This window comes from Cryptotermes secundus, unplaced genomic scaffold (assembly GCF_002891405.2).
Source record: "Cryptotermes secundus unplaced genomic scaffold, Csec_1.0 scaffold270, whole genome shotgun sequence".
Classification (NCBI taxonomy): domain Eukaryota; kingdom Metazoa; phylum Arthropoda; class Insecta; order Blattodea; family Kalotermitidae; genus Cryptotermes; species Cryptotermes secundus.
This window is the reverse complement of record NW_019742962.1, coordinates 225,887-243,051: the sequence shown is the minus strand read 5'-3', so window position 1 is coordinate 243,051 and position 17,165 is coordinate 225,887. Positions and strand designations below refer to the sequence as shown.

At 42.7% G+C, this 17,165-nt stretch overlaps 1 protein-coding gene across 2 annotated transcripts in view; it reads right to left on the bottom strand.

Annotated features, from left to right (window-relative positions):
- The window catches only part of LOC111873415 (tropomyosin Lep s 1.0101), a 30,313-nt gene extending 15,198 nt beyond the window's left edge, over positions 1 to 15,115 (bottom strand). Inside the window, exon 1 of one of the 2 annotated variants that reach the window (XM_033755084.1) lies at positions 14,991 to 15,115. The gene's annotated coding sequence lies outside the window, so the exon portion shown is untranslated. The remainder of the gene's footprint in view (positions 1 to 14,990) is intronic. The other variant, XM_023868117.2, reaches the window with a different exon arrangement.
- Between the last annotated feature and the right edge of the window lie 2,050 nt (positions 15,116 to 17,165).

Genomic DNA, 17,165 nt, shown 5'->3' with positions numbered 1-17,165 from the left:
CTCCCCCCCCCCAGCGTCTTCACGGGTGGTGCGCACAGAGGCAACTTTGACTTTAACTCTAAGCTTAACGTTTGTTTAATGCTGTCTTTACTGCAGCAAATGAGATTCCATGAGATCCACATCATGCAGACTACCGGTGTGTTTCTCTACTACAAAACAAACTCCGTGACTTTAATCCGCAAGCGAACTATACCGACCGAACGACCGCTTGTCGGAGAAGTTAGTGCCAACTTTAGCGGATATAGCGTGTAGCGTGGTCAGTGCAACGAATCCCCACGGCCGTTAATTTGTGTTTCACCACTACACTTGAATTATACTCATGGCGTTACGAGGTTTGAGGTTCTCACGGAAGTGGCTATAAAGAACGGTACTCTCCTCTGGGTTGTCACGTCGTGTAACCTGGTAATAATTTGCCGAGTTATCTGAGAAACGTAGAGCCTCCATCTTAAAGGCCGAAGAGCAAGAAGCAAACTTGCAGCAATACGCCCCTCCCAAACATCGGCGAACTTCAGCCAGACTACAAGGCTTCATTTCTCAGAAAATAGGACTGTAGAGAGTGAATTGTTACTGATAACTTCTGCATAGGCATACCTATACTTTTACACTCTTAAGAAGTGAACTGTCCACACCGCAGATCCCTTTTGCCCATTTGCCAGTTATTTTATTGAAATTTAGTTAACATTTCAGAATTACATGTAAATTATTCTAAACCATACATTTATCGATCTGCATTTCTGTAGTCTTGGAAGCCTAAACATTTTAAATCGTATTGGTCTTCGCGTAGAGACTAGGAGACAGTAGGGCTCTCCGAAACGTCAGACTACATCTGCACTGTGCCGTTACTTAGAAATGGGAGCCACATTAGAGCTGGGCTGTGAAAGGCTGAAATATTCTATAAAATCATACCATTTGACCTACCGGGCTACAGATCCATTTGGTGCCGAATGAGAGAGAGCCCTCAGCATTCCTGTTCACAGGGTGACTCAGTCGCTGGCTAGCAAGACGTATTTAGAACAAGTGCAAGCGATCGTGCCTGCAGCTAGAGTCTGCGCGCGTCCCAAATGGGTAACAACACACTTCAGTAAGGTCAAAATTTTGTGACGACGGTACATTAATACAAACATTAGGTTTCTGGGACATTATGCATCGTCCTGTCTTTATCTAAAACACAACGTCTCCGTCTTCATGCAAGCTCTACCGATTGGGTTCAACTGTGTCGGTTTTACCTGAAGACGGAGACAGAATCCAGTCTCTGAAAACTTGTGTCTTATATAAAAACAGGACGATTAATAATGTTCAGAAGCACAATACTTCAGAAAGCATGGGTGCCACTGCGCAGTGCCCACGAAATAAGCTGTTTCTTTGTAGTTTACTGAACTCAAATGAAGGGTACGTAACACACATAGAATTGAAGACGAATGCATACAGGATTTTGGTGGGAAAGCAAGAAGGAAAGAGACCACTAGTGAGACCTAGACGTAGGTGGAAGGATACTACTAAAATGAATCTTCGAAAAATCGGATGGAATGTTTTGGAGTGGATTCATCCGGTTCAGGATAGGTACCAATTGCAAGCTCCTGTGAACATGGAAATGTCTCCTCAGATTCCATGAAATTTTGGGGCATTCTTGAGCAGCTGGACGACTACAGACTTCTCAATAAAATCTCGGCTCCATGGACTTGGTTAGTTCTTAACTCAAATTATGCAGAATGTTCTAAGACATGTCTGCCATATTTCGGGAGATGATTCTGGAGGAAATCCTTTGTCCTATTTCAGAACCTTAAAGAGCTACGTTTATTTGAAGATGTGTAGAAAAAACCAAGGCCTACTTCTGTGAAATTAGCCTGTGACAACACTACTGATTTCGGTCGCATTTTAGTCACAAACGACTGTTAGCATACCAAGAGTCAAACATGAAATTGCGTTGCGGTAAGTTCGAAGTCGAATTGTCTTCGCGCGTGATTTCACAAAATGAAGCCTCGGTTGGCTGTCACTGAATTCACCGACGTCCCTCATGGATTCTGCGATGGTAACAGCCGCATCAGGAACACGAACCAAAGATTGTGCGAATAGAGACAGTGGCGCCACGTGACCAGGAACTTGCTGCTCGACAGCCGTTGCTGTGGAGGAGCGTTGCCGCTGCCGCTGCCTTGCTGAGTTCCCACAGGAACCAACAGGAGAGTCAAGTCATACAAGGCCCGCGCCAATGCTCTGAAAGTGGGTGTAGTTAAGAAGCGCACATTCAAACGTTATCAGAAAGAATTTGCTCCTTTCTTTTAGCATGCGTCAAAAACCGTTAACGTGCATTTATTTCCGTTTATAAATTTACCACATAGACTGTGGGTATTTGTGAACAGGGAGCTGGGGAGAATATTTGGGCCGAAGGGAGGTCAGAGAGAACTGTACAGTGCCGAGCTTCATAACTTGTATTTTCACCAAACATAATTAGAATGATTAAGTCAAGGAGAGTGAGATGGACAGGGCATGTAGGACGTATGGGGAGAGTAGAAATGAGTATAGGATTTTGGTGGAAAAGCCAGAAGGAAAGAAACGACTAAGAAGACCTAGACATACGTGGGTCAATAATATTAAAATAGACCTCAGAGAAATAGGATGGAGTAGCATGAACTGGATTGATCTGGCTCAGGATAGGGACCAGTGGCGGGCTCTTGTGAACACGGTAACGAACCTTCGGGTTGCATAAAATATTATGAAATTCTTGAGTAACTGCATAACTGGCGGCTTCTCAAGAAGCACTCACCTCCATGGAATTAGAAACTTCGTTGGTTAGTTAGTTAGTTAGTTAGTTAGTTAGTTAGTTACTAATTTACCTCGACGTCTCTGTTTGCTCCTAACTCGACGCTTGCGCAAGAAGGATTTCTCGGTCCTTAATTGTGACGTAAATTTTTCCTTGAAGGTGATAATGAAAGTCGTGTCCATGTCAGTTGCTACATGAATTTGAAATTGCGTGATTGTAAGTGCTTATCCGATTCGGAAAGTATCAGACGGCAGAAATGCCATTGACGAGTCAGCTCTCTATCAGTTTCACACCCCAGACATTCGCTACGTCTATTGCTCTGGTTTTCAGCTATTTTATGATTGCGAATCAACTGCTTAAGATAACGAATGGCGCAAGTACTGTGGATAATGAAGCAGCTTGGCTCAAGCTGTAGTGTTCAGTTGCAGGAAAGGGAGCGAGATGGAGGCCCTTAGTACTGAGCTTCTGAATAAGAGACAAATACAGAACGTTGGCGGAATGTTAGTAACTGGCTGGGGAAAATCGATATATTCGGAGAGAAACTGTCCCAATGCGGCTCTGCCCATCTGAAAGGTGAATGGGCTCGCAGCTTTTTCGAGGTTTCCGTATACATCTGCAGTTTATGCTAGGATAGTAACTCTAACCAGACCACGAACACTAATTCCAGTTCACAACCCACAGCCGTCTTATAACTGGACGCCGTATAACCTATACAGTCGAAATGCATCGTTATATGACTGACTGACTAACTAACTAACTCTATTCAACTGAGTCCTTCTTGAGAAGCCGCAAATTGCTCAGGAACTCATGAAATTCCTAACATTTTATTGGAACTAAAGGTTCATTATCGTGTTCACAAGAGCCCGCCACTGGTCCCTATCCTAAGCCAGATATCATACCACCCTCTCCTATTTCTCTAAGACTGGTTTTAATATCATCCTGCCACCTACGTCTAGATCTTCCTAATGGTCTCTTTCCTTCTGGCTTTCCCACAAAAACCTTGCGTGCATATATTTTATCAAACGTTCTATATGCCCTGCTCAGCTCATCATCCATAACTTGATCATTCTGATTATACCTGGTAAAGGGTGCAAGTTATGAAGCTCCTCATTATGCAGTTTTCTCCAACCTCCTGTCACATCCAAATATTCTCCTCAGCACTTTGTTCTCTAACTAAAGGTAATTTATAGATCTGTATATTTTCAGGTTTTTAGACAGTTGACGAGAGGGATAAAATTCTGAACTGAATGGTAGGAAGTATTACCCGAATTCATTCTGCTCCCAATTTCCTCATTAATCGAATTCTGATTTTATAGTGCATTTCGCACATTGCGTAATTAATCAATTTTGAGATATTTCGTGGTTTACTCAGTCTCTTATATAAAATGGATGATATCGCCTTGATGTCCCTGTAAACTGTTACTTTTTCGACTCTAGATGTATTTGCAATTCACAGGCCTCATAAAAGAACTTAAGCACGAAGATTTTGACCTTCTGGGATGAGATCCCGCAACACACGAGCCAGTTCTGGGTGCTACAGTTGGTAGCAGTGCAATCTGTCTGGCATGCTGTGAGATATGTTTAAAAATACACGACCCATATCTTAACTGTTCTTGGGCTGCTGCTGCTGCAAGTGGAGAACCCTCTCCGTGTTTACAGAATTATAAGGCCAGTGGACTAACCAATCCCTTCCTAGTGTGCAAATTCTGAAAGGGGGAGCAACCTGCCACCTTAACCCAGATGTTTCACAATTATCAGTGCCGTGCAAGTTGCAAAATGATCAAGCGTTACAAGATTCGTTCAACAGTGGCGTGCTGATACTTGTAAAAACTCCTTGATACCGACCGAGCGACCGCCGCTTGTCGGCGAAGTTTAGTGCAAACTTTTGAGGATAGAGGGTGTCGCGTGGTCAGCGCAACGAATCCCCACGCCCGTTAATTTCGGTTTAGACCGGAGCCGCTATTTCCTTGAAATAGCTTCTCAATTATCATCAAGAGGCTGAGTGGACTCCGTTCCAGACCCACTACTTCTCAGAAAAAAAAATCCGATAGCGCCGTGAATCGAACCCAGACCTTGGGACCTGTAACCAGTAACGCTGGCCACTAGACTACAGAGGCGGTCGATACTTGTAAAGAAACCTAATATAAATTTCTTCCTAACTTCTCAGAATGGTTAAAGCTATGAAGCATAAAACTCATCTAAATAAGGTGTAAAATAAAATTCTCATCTCACAGGAAACACATTGCTTCTCCATTACAAAGACCACACGGTTTATGCTGTGTAGGAAAATAATAATTATTTATAAATAAACTATGTGACAAAACGAAGAGTCTTTTTGGTGTTAAAGTAGTTGGTATGTATAGGAAACAAAGAAGGGATAGCACAGTCAGAGAGACTGGTTGCAGGCTCGACGACGGAGTCGGAATTTGAGTCCTGGTGGGGGCAAGAATTTTCGTTTCTCTATATCATCCAAACCGGCTCTGTGGCCCACCCAGCCTCCTTTCCAATGGGTACCGGTGGCTCTTTCCCCAGGGATAAAGCGGCCGGGGCGTGAAGCAGACCACTCAGTTCCAACTAGTGCCCACGTCAAGGAAATGTGGATCTATACATCCACTCCGCCATACATCTTCATGGCATAGTGCTTAATTAGTTAAGCTCAGGGACAATTTTACCTTTCAAGTATAGTAAGCATTCTACTGTAAAGAGTTACGCTCTTCGTGGCTTAAATACGCATGTCTACAGTACAGTGGCGCTCCTTTAGTGGGTGTCCCTTTTTGTAAGCTGGTTACTTAACGACGCTCTCAGCATCGAGACTATATAGCGTCAATGATATGATAATAAGGAAATAAAATGGGGCAGCAACCAGAACGAGACATTCCAGGAGAAACGGAGGTATTTCGAATGAATTTTCATCATGAAGTTCCCCCCAGTGAGACGATATTTTGCCCGTAATATGCGTGAGAAGGAAAGCATAGAGAACGCCAAACTTCTCATTATCGTCTGTTGGTGATACTGGAAAATAGCGTCTATAGATTCCTCAAACGCCATCTCTTACTCACACTCCGAACTGTTTACTCTTCAGGCGCAACGACAATCGGGAACAAGTTTCTTTCAGACGCGTGGTTTCTTTCTGTTTTAATAGCACGGATAAAATGTCTAAAACTTAACGTTACGTGGTCATCACGAACACCCTGAAATTTCAATATTAACGTCATACTTCCATCTGACTAACACGCACTATTATGTACAGTTACATTAGTTACGATAAAACGCGGTATTCATATTTGTGTGTACACCGGGATTTACATGTAAGACAGTTAAAAACGCATCCACGATACCAGAGCAGCACAAAAGATAAATAAGATTATAAATTTCATTCTCTCGTCTATGGTCGCCTGTCTTTCCACATCCTGATTAGTTTGTTATTTGACACGTTATACTGCCCTTCTGTTGAGGGAGAGGGCAGGTGCCTCGCAGTTTGGGGGGTCGTTTTCGTGTTTCTTTTCGTACATTGGTTATTTAACGACGCTGTCAGTAGCGAGTGTCGGTATAGTTCGCTTGCGGACTAAAATCACGGAGTCAGTAGCGAGACGACTTGATGATTAATGAATGTGGAGCATAAGGTGAAATAAGAATTGGCAGGTAAAACCGAAGTGCTCGGAGAAAAGCCGTCCTAGTTCCACTTTGTCCACCACAAATCCCATATGATGCACGGGGATTTGCCCGTGGTAACATCACGAAGATGATGATGATTGTTGTTTATTTTTAGGTCGCTCTATCACACTCTATCAAACCGGTTGAAGAAATCCTTAGAAGCCGATATGCATTTAAGCCCCTCAAACAAACAGGCACTTTAAATTAAAAATGATTTAACGTTCTTAGACGTGTTTGCAGAGCGCCTTTTAAAATCTCTCCGATGGGGCAAATAGGCCTCAAGAATTCGAAAACCCCTAAACATTACAAACATATTTCATTTCGTAGGTGCTGAAACTCTGCAATTCCACAGTCCGTGCGCCTAGGCAAAGAAGGATTTGTGGAGGTGAAGGCGAGTTCTCAACACACAACGATCTCTCGGTGTTCATCCTCTGGTTGGGTAACAGCGCCATTTCACAAAACAAACAAGAACCCGTAGCTCTCAATAAAGTTCGCTTATTTTTAAAGACCTATAATTAACTCACGAACACCAGGCGATTATATCTCGTCTCAGCCGCCCACACAGCTCCAGGCATCAGGGCATATTATTGTAACAGAGATATTCTGCCCATGCTTAAACATACAGTACCCGTGTCCCAGAATTGCTCTCACATTCGCGGGTTACATCACTGTGATTACTGTTAGTATTAATACGCTCGAGCACGCGGTAGCGTAGTTGATTGAGGCACTATGCTACAAGCCGGAAGGTCGCGGGTTTGATTACCGATGAGGTCATTGGATTTCTCAATTGACCTAATCCTTCCAGCCGCACTATGGCCCTGGGGTCGACGGAGCCTCTAACAGAAATGAGTACCAGGAATCTTCTTGGGAGGGAGGCAAAAGACGGCCGGCGCGTAAGGCTGACCTCATCGCCATCGTTGAGCCGATTGTGTAGAAAATGTGTGAGCTTCGACCTCTCACAATCCTATGGGCCTTCATGGCCCGTTACAGGGATAGCTTTACTTTTTATCATTTTTAATGTGATGACTCTTATATTAATATCATGAGACTTTGAAATATTATCCAAAAGGAAAAATAAGCTTCGGAAGGCCCCTGAAACGATGGGCCGACCCAGCCTCTTATTCAGTGGGTACCGTGGGCTTCTCTCGGGGGGTAAAGGGTACGGGAGGTGTAGCTAAGCACTCACGTCCAGCTATTGCCGACGTCTTCATGGCGTGGTGCTTAATTGATTAAGCACAGATGTAACTTTACTTACTTATCATCCATAATAACTCTGAATAATCATAACAGAGCGTAGAGTTCTTCTTCTTCTTCTTCTTCTTGTTATTATTATTATTATTATTATTATTATAATTAACGTATTTCCTTCATGTTCCATATACTTATACTGATGCCTTAGAGAAATTAAGTCTATATTCTTTATGTAAACGGAGACGTGACCTTGATGCACTTCAGAGAAATTAAGTCTACGTTCTTTGCATAAACGGAGACATGACCTTGATGCACTTTAAAGAAATTAAGTCTACGTTCTTTGCGTAAACGGAGACATGACCTTGATGCACTTCAGATAAATTAAGTCTACGTTCTTTGCGTAAACGGAGGCCCGACCTTGATGCACTTTAAAGAAATTAAGTCTACGTTCTTTGCGTAAACGGAGATATGACCTTGATGCACTTTTTTTTTTGTTCAGGTCTATCGTGGCCTTAAATCCTGCTCTTCCTTTTTGGAAATTGTTAGCTTTCCTCTTCCTGCCAGCAATCTTAGAGACTTCTCATTGTTTCGTGTTTGCGTCTATATTGCCAACGCGGTGAGTAAATATCTCGACATATTTGCAGTCGGGGCCGTTTCTCTCAATCACGCTTATACTCAAGAGCCAAAATTTGTTAATAATATTCGTTCGTACTCCTAGTGTTCTGTCTTATGTGATTCTTGGTTATCAGGTTCTCGTTATCACTGTTCATCTTTGTTTCTTTACTTTTTGTGTAATAATGTGTGTTGCCTCCAGTGTTTGCCTGTAGTTTTTCTTCGACTTTATGTTGTGATTGTCCATAATGTAATTACTTGTATCTACGCTGTGCTGTATCTGTAACTGGTCTTGTAGCTGTTGACTCGGCACATAAATAATAAAGAAATGAACTTAACTTAATTAAATTGAATTATTATTATATCCATGGTTCTTCCAACCATTCAAATAGTAATTGCATTCATTGTAAATATATAGCACGGGTTGTTTCCTCGTGTCTTAATGACAAATTTTATTTGTGTTAATGGAATTATTGTTATTACATAACTTGCCTCATCTTTATTTTGTTTTCTATTTTGTTGGGCTATTAAGTTTGTATGTAACTAAACAATAAGTGAACTGAACTACTGCGACCGTCATTTACCGAGCACCTTCATAATCACTATCATCACCATCAGTACCGGTTTGAAGGACAGGAATATCTCTTTTAACTGCAGAAAATGGAAGCCAGTTTAGTCTGCAGCCCAGTTGCTATACCGACCGAGTTACACGGGTTCGTGTTCTTATTATTATTATGGACCAACCTAGCTTCCGATTCAATGAGATCCAGGGACTCTTTCCCCGAGGGTAAGGCGACCGCAGCATGAAGCTGACCACTCACTACTACGTAATGCAGAGGTGAAGAATGCGTGCAGTTATACTGCCACTGTCCCGCGTGTCTTCATGGAGTGGCGCTTAATTAGTTAAGCACAAGGTCAATTTTGCCATTATATTATTATTATTATTATTATCATCATGATTTATATTAATGGAACTGTTTTAATGTGTAAATGCTGTAGTTAAGGAGTCTGGATATTGTAGTCGGTGTAGAGATTGTCTTCAGGCTCGGTGACCGAAGGGTCGGAGTTAGAGTCCCGGTAGGGTCAAGGATTTTCTCTTCTCCACGTAGTCCAGACCGGCTCTGGGGTCCAACCAACCTCCTATCCAATGGGTACCGGAGACTTTTCCCCCAAGGGTAAAGTGGCCGGGGCGTGAAGCTGACCACTCACCTCCAGCTAGTGCCGAGGTCAAGAAAATGTGGATCTATACAGCCACTTCACTTACGCCTTCATGGCGTAGTGCTCAATTGGTTGAACACAGGGACAAATTTTTAAAATCGTGTAGTTTGGCTTGTTCTGTCTTCTGTTTGTGTGTATGTGTTTGTTTTGTTTCCCCCTTTTGCTCGTACTTACTTTATAATTTGCCTTTGGGCTGTTGAGTCAGCAAGTGAATAAATAAAACAACTGAACTGAATTATTGTCCCTCGATCTGATACTGTTTGGTGTTTAATGCTGGACTTTGTTTCAGAATCAAGATGTTGTGTATTTTAATATTCTGCTTCCAGACTCTGCTGACAGGCAATGTGAAGTTCTTATGAATACGGACACACATGATTTCCTTCAACATCTAAACGCTAATATTCTCGTGAGGCGTCCGGCGTGTCACCACGGAGGACGACGACATTGACACGTTCCATTAGCCACTCGCGTTTAATTACATTTGTTAATATGACGTGCAGTGAGGTTTCTAGCCACATAGCCCTGAGGCAAACTGTGTAACGCTTTACTGCTGTACCAGTACATACATATTGTAACGGATCTCATCAACGCGTCGGCAGGCAACAGCTCTGTAACACGAATACAGAAAACAATAGAAAGGAAACCGTTTTCTATGCGGTCCGCGTCGAGAAAAAGTACGGCGCTGTAGGAAGTCTGTTGCCGGTGTTTTCCTTGGGGTCCGTGCAAAGGCGTTATGTTAAAGACGAACGGCGCTACGAGTTCAGTTGAGAGTTCTTGGCGTAAGACAGCCATAGGAAGTTCGTAGAAGACATGAACCCTTCATTGTGATAGTTTCTGTGTTCAGATCTGTTGCTATGAGATGACTAGTGCAAACAGAGAATCCTAGTTCTTGCGCAACGGTAAACTGTAAATTGTGCAAATCAGCGATAGCGCTGTATTTAAATGTGATTAGGAGAACTTCTGACCAAGGTCATTTTCGTAGCGCATACCACCCTACACGTGACAATATATTTTCAATAGCTGCAGCATTACGAACAGCTACAGTGTATCAGCACTATTGCGTGTGTTCTTCGTTTTGTGCGCGCTGTGCTGTTGGCCTTACAGTGGGCACAACGAGTGTGTACGCATCCCATTTTCTATTGCTCTAACTTGCTTAAAATAATAGCAATATTAATAAAAATGAATTTACTTCGTAGGTGCGTTGTCAGACAGATACTCTGTATACTAATTAGATTTTCTACAAATCGAAACGCAAATTTCACTTTCAAAAAATATTTTCACACTCTAAATCCTCAACAAAGATCTGTAAACACAGCAGCATAAAGTATTAATCTTCGCAACAAATCTCGTGCCGTACTTCAAATGGGATTATTCTACAGACATTACAGTTCATTTTTTGTTTACTGGTATTTAATTATATCTTCAAATTAATTTGAATTTCCCCCACTTGTATGGGAACAGATCTGTATTTTGCGATTTCAAGGTAAGAACTAGCGAGAGAAGAATATTAAACCTGAAATTTTCAACAGTGCAGTATCTCATGTGGAGTAAAGTAAACACTGGAATAACTGAAAATAGACCTTGTTCAAGGTGGCGAAATTTGCTATCAGGGAGTGACAACGTATAAAACAGGTACGACAACAACCATCAAGTGCTAGGATTTTGACGTAGCTGCTGATTCACAATTTAATAAAGCGGTAGCGTAGTTGGTTGAGGCACTATACTACAAGCCGGAAGGTCGCGGGTTCAAGTCCCAATGAGGTCACTGAATTTTTTTTTCAATTGACCTAATCCTTCCAGCCGCACTATGGCCCTGGGGTCGACTCAGTTTCTAACAGAAATGAGTATCAGGAATCTTCCTGGGGATAAAGAGCGGCCGGCGCGTAAGGCTGACAACCTTGCCGACATCTGTGAGCCGATTGTCTAGAAAATGTGGGAGCCTCAACATCTTACAACCCTATGGGCCTCCTCGGCCTGTTACGGGGATAGCTTTACTTTTATTTTACTGCTCAGACAGACACATTTCCCACAGTTTGTAAATAGACGGAATATATTTTTCGAAGAAAGAAAATTCAATATTTTTAGTTAGGATGGTGTAAAATTAATTTGGCGAAAAGCCAACACCGAACTCAAAAATGAAAATTTTTCAAGTCATGGCAAAATATGGTGGCAGTCACGCAAATGTTTTGAGATTTACGGAGTGTGACGCTATAGGAACTCTGGCTTTTACTGACGGCATAATGAATTTTTAAACAAATGTTAACATTTTGAGCAAGAATTTACCTGACAGAGCGCCGAGGTTGGGCTTCAAGCAAGATAATGGCCCAAAACAGAGCTATCTGACAAGGGAATGACTGCTGTATCATGAAGACGTGTGGAGGAACAGGGGTAAAGCTCCACCATTCTTAATCTCGACACGAGATGGAGGTGTGTGCTCCAGAGACGTATGAATTCTTTGGACCTCTGGCTGCCAACATGAAATTCTGGAAAAAACTAACCGCCTACTTTTCTTTTATACGACACAGCCCGCACAGAAAAAGACGCGTCCAACATTTCTGCTATTGTTATTGTTCATTGCCGTGGTGACGTTTTGCCAAGTTTCGTAAAGACTGGTTCAGGCATTGAAAAGTTAATAGGGGGTGGTATACAGACACACAGACGGCGTGGAGATCGTGAAAATCTACTTTCATGACTTCAGAGAAAGGAAAGTTGGCTAAAAGTACAACACTTTACTGGATAGGACGAGAATTCAAAATGAAAGGTGACTTGAGAAGGGCAGTGTTTGTTTCGTGGGCATATATCGGTAAAGAGACAACTAACAGTTTAGTACAGCGAACGCGGAGAAGATTGGGAGCTGTAATACTAGAAGCTAAAGGATGTTTTGTCGTTAATTTATTAAAATATTTATTAGCGGTCATTTTTTATTACAACAAAACATTAAATGGAATTTTGTGAATATGAAGATATTTGAAAAAGAAGAGGACGTGGAAGTAGCCAATATATGGAGATCATGACTGAAAGTTATTGCTTATTATTATTATTATTATTATTATTCAAATGGTATAAATTGTCTTATTATTGTATCCTATTTGTGTGTGTCTTGTTTCTTTTCCTTTAGTTGTGTTCACGTTTATAATTGGCCTTTTGGCTGTTAAGTTAGCACATAAATAAATAAGAACTGAATTAATGTAGTAGTAGTAGTCTTTTTGTGTTTTGTTTCGTCTCCCTGCTCACGCCTACTTGATAACTGGCCTTTAGGCTCTCTAGTAACCACGTAAATAAATGAAGAATTCAATTGAATTGTATTTGTTATTAATTTCGCACGAGTGTACACGCACTGACGCGGCGTCCAGGTAAGGGCATTTGTACTTAATGTGGTTAAGCAATAGTTCCACCAGGTGTATTCCGATATTGAAATTGGCGCAGAATACAGTGATACTCTGGCCACAAGTAACATTGAACACTCCACAAATCCTACCTTCTACGTAACTGTTTGTAGGTCCCGTAGCACAGCCAAACTTAGCTCCCGGCAGTTTCCTTCTGCTAATGAGCAACCATTGTTGCGTCATAGCAGTACAGTCTTATAAGTAAACTGCAAATTTGCACTCACTACGTAATACATGTAAGTTGCCACGCTATAACGCAGCATTACGGTTCCTACACTGAGGTCCGCAATACGTCAACGCTACATGAAAATGTACAGAAATATATTCTTTGTTGCTTACGAGCAGTTTAATTATGAATGGTAAATTATGATTATCATGGAATGCACCATGGACTTCGAAAAGTTCTTCATACTGCTGACCTGGCCCGCATATCCGTGCTACACAACTATACTCTCCATGTTTCCCCAAGGCTCGTGACCTCTTATTCAGTTCCGCTATCATTTTTCACGGAAGGTAGGACTCCTTCGACGAGTGACCAGCCCGTCGCATGGCCGCTACCTACACACAGGACAGCACAAACAGAATAAATGCACACGTACACCAAACATCCACGCCTTGACTGGGATTCGATCCCACGATTCCAGCGTCCAAGCAAGCGAAGACAGTTCATGCCTAAACCGCGCGGCCACTGTGACCGACGTGCTATCCATACAAACATATATATATATATATATATATACACACACACACACAGCCTCTAACAGAAATGAGTACCAGGAATTAATTAAAGAATTTTCCTGGGGAGTAAAGCGCGGCCGGCTCGTAGGGCTGACAACCTTACCGCCATCTTTGAGCCGATTGTCTAGATAATGTGGGAGCCTCAACGTCTCACAACCCTATGGGCCTTCACGGCCTGTTACAGGAATAGCTTTACTTTTACACACTGTACATATGTGTGTTTTGTAACTGTGAGTGAACGTAGTTTCGAGTTGTCACAAGAAGGCACTGCTGAGCGCTAGTACGTTGCTAGACCGTCTTAATTCCTGAGCACAAAACGTGTAGAGTCAGTTACTGATGAATTGCCTCTTGGCATTTCCTTAATTAGTTATTAGATGCCCATAAGTTGTTTCTGAATAGCAACTCTTTGTATAGAGGAGAGTCACGATAGCGCAGTCGGTATAGCAACTGGCTACGGGCTGGACGACCGAGGGGTCGGAGTTCGAGTCCCGGTGGGAGCAAGAATTTTCACTTATCCAGTCCGGCAACCGGTTCTGGGGCCCACCCAGCCTCCTATCCAATGGGCTGTGGGGACTGTTTCCCCAGGGGTTAAGTGCCCGAAGCGTGAAGCTCACCACTCACCTCCAACTAGTGCAAGGTCAAGAAAACGTGGGTCTATACATCCACTCCCCCATAAGCCTTCATGGCGTAGTTCTTAATTAGTTAAGCAAAGGAACAACTTTACCTTTTCATGATTCTTATAGCTTAAATAAACATGAATAGCAATGCGCTTTATTATAACAAACCTCTAAACGTTTCTTCTAAATAATTCCACTCTACGCTGTACTTATATTTCCTTCTAGTAAGGAATTTTTTTCTCTCAAACAAGATGGCCTATAGCAAAGTTTCCAGCTTACCGCTGATTCCAATGTGGACTTCCCTAGTTTACCTAAATGTAAGAAAGGTTCATACACTGCAAAATAATTACACCTTCCACGTTCTGTGTGTCAAATCTGATAAGACAATTGGCCCATTCAGACCGTTTTAACAGACAAAAAAGTGAATTGCTATTTTTCTAATCTGCAGCTTCATTTTCATGAAACGCAGCAAATGCAGCTGATTAATTTTTTAATTTGCATAGTGGGGGGGTGGAGTCCAATTGGCTCCACTGGGCACGGCGGCCACTGATTGGCCTATTGTAGCCTTCCCCGGGTGATTATGATGAAGGAGAATTTGGTACAATTAAGATTGGCAGGGGAAACCGAAGTACTCGGAGAGAACTCGCCCCAGCTCCACTTTGTCCGCCAAAAATCCCACTTGAACAGACCCGGGATCGAACCCCCTTGAGCTATGGCGCGGCCTCTGCAGCTCACTGGTCCACGTACCACATGCTGCAGAGAGGGGTGGATGCGGATGAGCGCAAATCGCTGGAATCCAACAAAATGAATACTTACCTGTTGGAATGGACTGCCCACAGCGGACCGAGTGCTAGGAACAGGCAGCGGTACTGGCCGGCGCTCGCGTCGCAGAAGCCCCGTGCTAGCACTGGCGTCGCTCCTGGAACGGGACCCAGCCCTCACTCAGCGGGCTCCCCGGGAGGGACCCAAAAATGGCGAGCCAACCACCGTGAAGGGAGGGGAGGCCATACAGGATACTATGAATGACATGGCCGTCGTATTTTTGGAAGACATTTTAATTCGCGTGTTCTTCATCAGGGAGGAGAAAGAATATTTCAGGAGAGGCAATTCCCAGTTCCCCTCAACCCCCTCCGTTTCCAAGATGATACTGGGAAATAAAGGGAGGGGAAGTAAAGCAGGGGAGTTGACTGGGAGCCGACGTCGTAAGAAATTGGTATGGAATTTGGAATTTAAAATGGAATAAATGAAGGCTCTTCGCCACGCGTCAATAAAGGCAGAAACAGTAGAAGAACAAGGAAAATGTTCTCCAGAAAATATAAGTCAACAACAGAAATGAGAGATGGCCCACAAAGAAATACAAACATTCTCCATCGCCACGCTACAAGCAGACTGCAACTTGATACAAGAGGACAGCTGCTGTTTCTCTGGCGGGTAGTTGCGGGCTTCTCACCGCGAAGGCCCAGGTTCAGTCTTAGGGCAATTCGCGTGGGATTTGTGGTGGGCTAAGTGGTACCGAGGTAGACTCCGAGTACTTCGGTTCTCTCTTGCCAATTATCACTCCACTCTCTCGCCCTTCGCCCACGGCTTCTTTCCTTGTGAGTCATACACACAAGATCTGAACAAATGTAGAATTATCCCTGTAACCGGCCATGAAGGCCCACAGATGGCGGTAATGTTGTCAGCCTTACGCACCGGCCGCCATTTAACCCTCAGGAAAATTCATGGCACTCATTTCTGTTACGGGCTGAGTCTATGACAGGGCCATAGTGCGGCTGGAAGAATTAGGTAAATTGAAAAAAAAAACACCTCATCGGGACTCGAACCCGCAACCTTCCGACTTGTAGCATAGTATCTCAACCAACTACGTTACCGCGTGCGCCAAAGTAGTGTTATGTATCGATATATTTGATGTCTACGTGTTAGCGTAGTGGTTGAGGTGCTACGCTACAAGCAGGAAGGCGGCGGGTTCAAATCCCGATGGGGTCATTGGTTTTCAATGGACCAATAACTGGTCTAAGTGCTTGGGGAAACCCACCTCCTCCAACAATGAATGAATGAACGAATGAACGATATATCTGAGTTAGACAGAACGTGGACATCAAGTTCATAATAGCCATGTAGAAGCATCAGCAATTAAACTCTTCCACGCGCAAACGTAGTAAATGTATTTTTCTTGTCGCTTGCTACAACATAGCGACATCAACACAGGGAGCNCACCACTAAGCGAATTAAAGAAATATTAAAGTAAACTCAAACTGTTATAGATCACTCTAAATAAACAACCGGTTGGGTGACATACAGAATAACGATCATAAGCTCCACAAGACGATAGTAAGGCCAAGACTTACGTGAGATGAACCCAGTGCGCAGGCGCCCCGCACTACAGTCGCTTCTACCACCAGAAAACCACGCCAACACGTAACGGCCTCAAAGTTTTAAAGATTTATCGGAAAATACTTCATTTCCATTTTAGTACAATTTTGATTTTATGTTTTAATCTTTAGTCTTTAATTTTTAAATTTTATTATCTAAGTATTTTAAATTTTAACTGAACGATTCAATTTATGCATTTAAAAACTCTCAAGAGCACAATAAGGATTCGTATTGAAGAATTAGATGCCAATAGTTAGATACAGTTGAACAGCTGAGACTGGTATCATTGTACGCCTGATGATGACCCAATATACGGGTCGAAACATGTAGCGTCAATAAAAACAAATGTTGATACAATAGTGTCTACTTTGTTTTTAAGCACATAATGTTGTTGTGTAGACTGCATACTTTTATATACATTTATATACCTTATTTATAACACACAGCAGGATGCATACTATTAAGATTTACTGGGAGACCAGAGTTATCCTTGTGCTTAACTAATTACTCACCACGACATGAAGATGCATTGGGAAGTGAAGGTATAGCTCCACGCATTCTTAATCTCGCCCGCTTTACCCCAGGGAAAGAAGCCCCTCTCGCCGGGACCTAATGAAT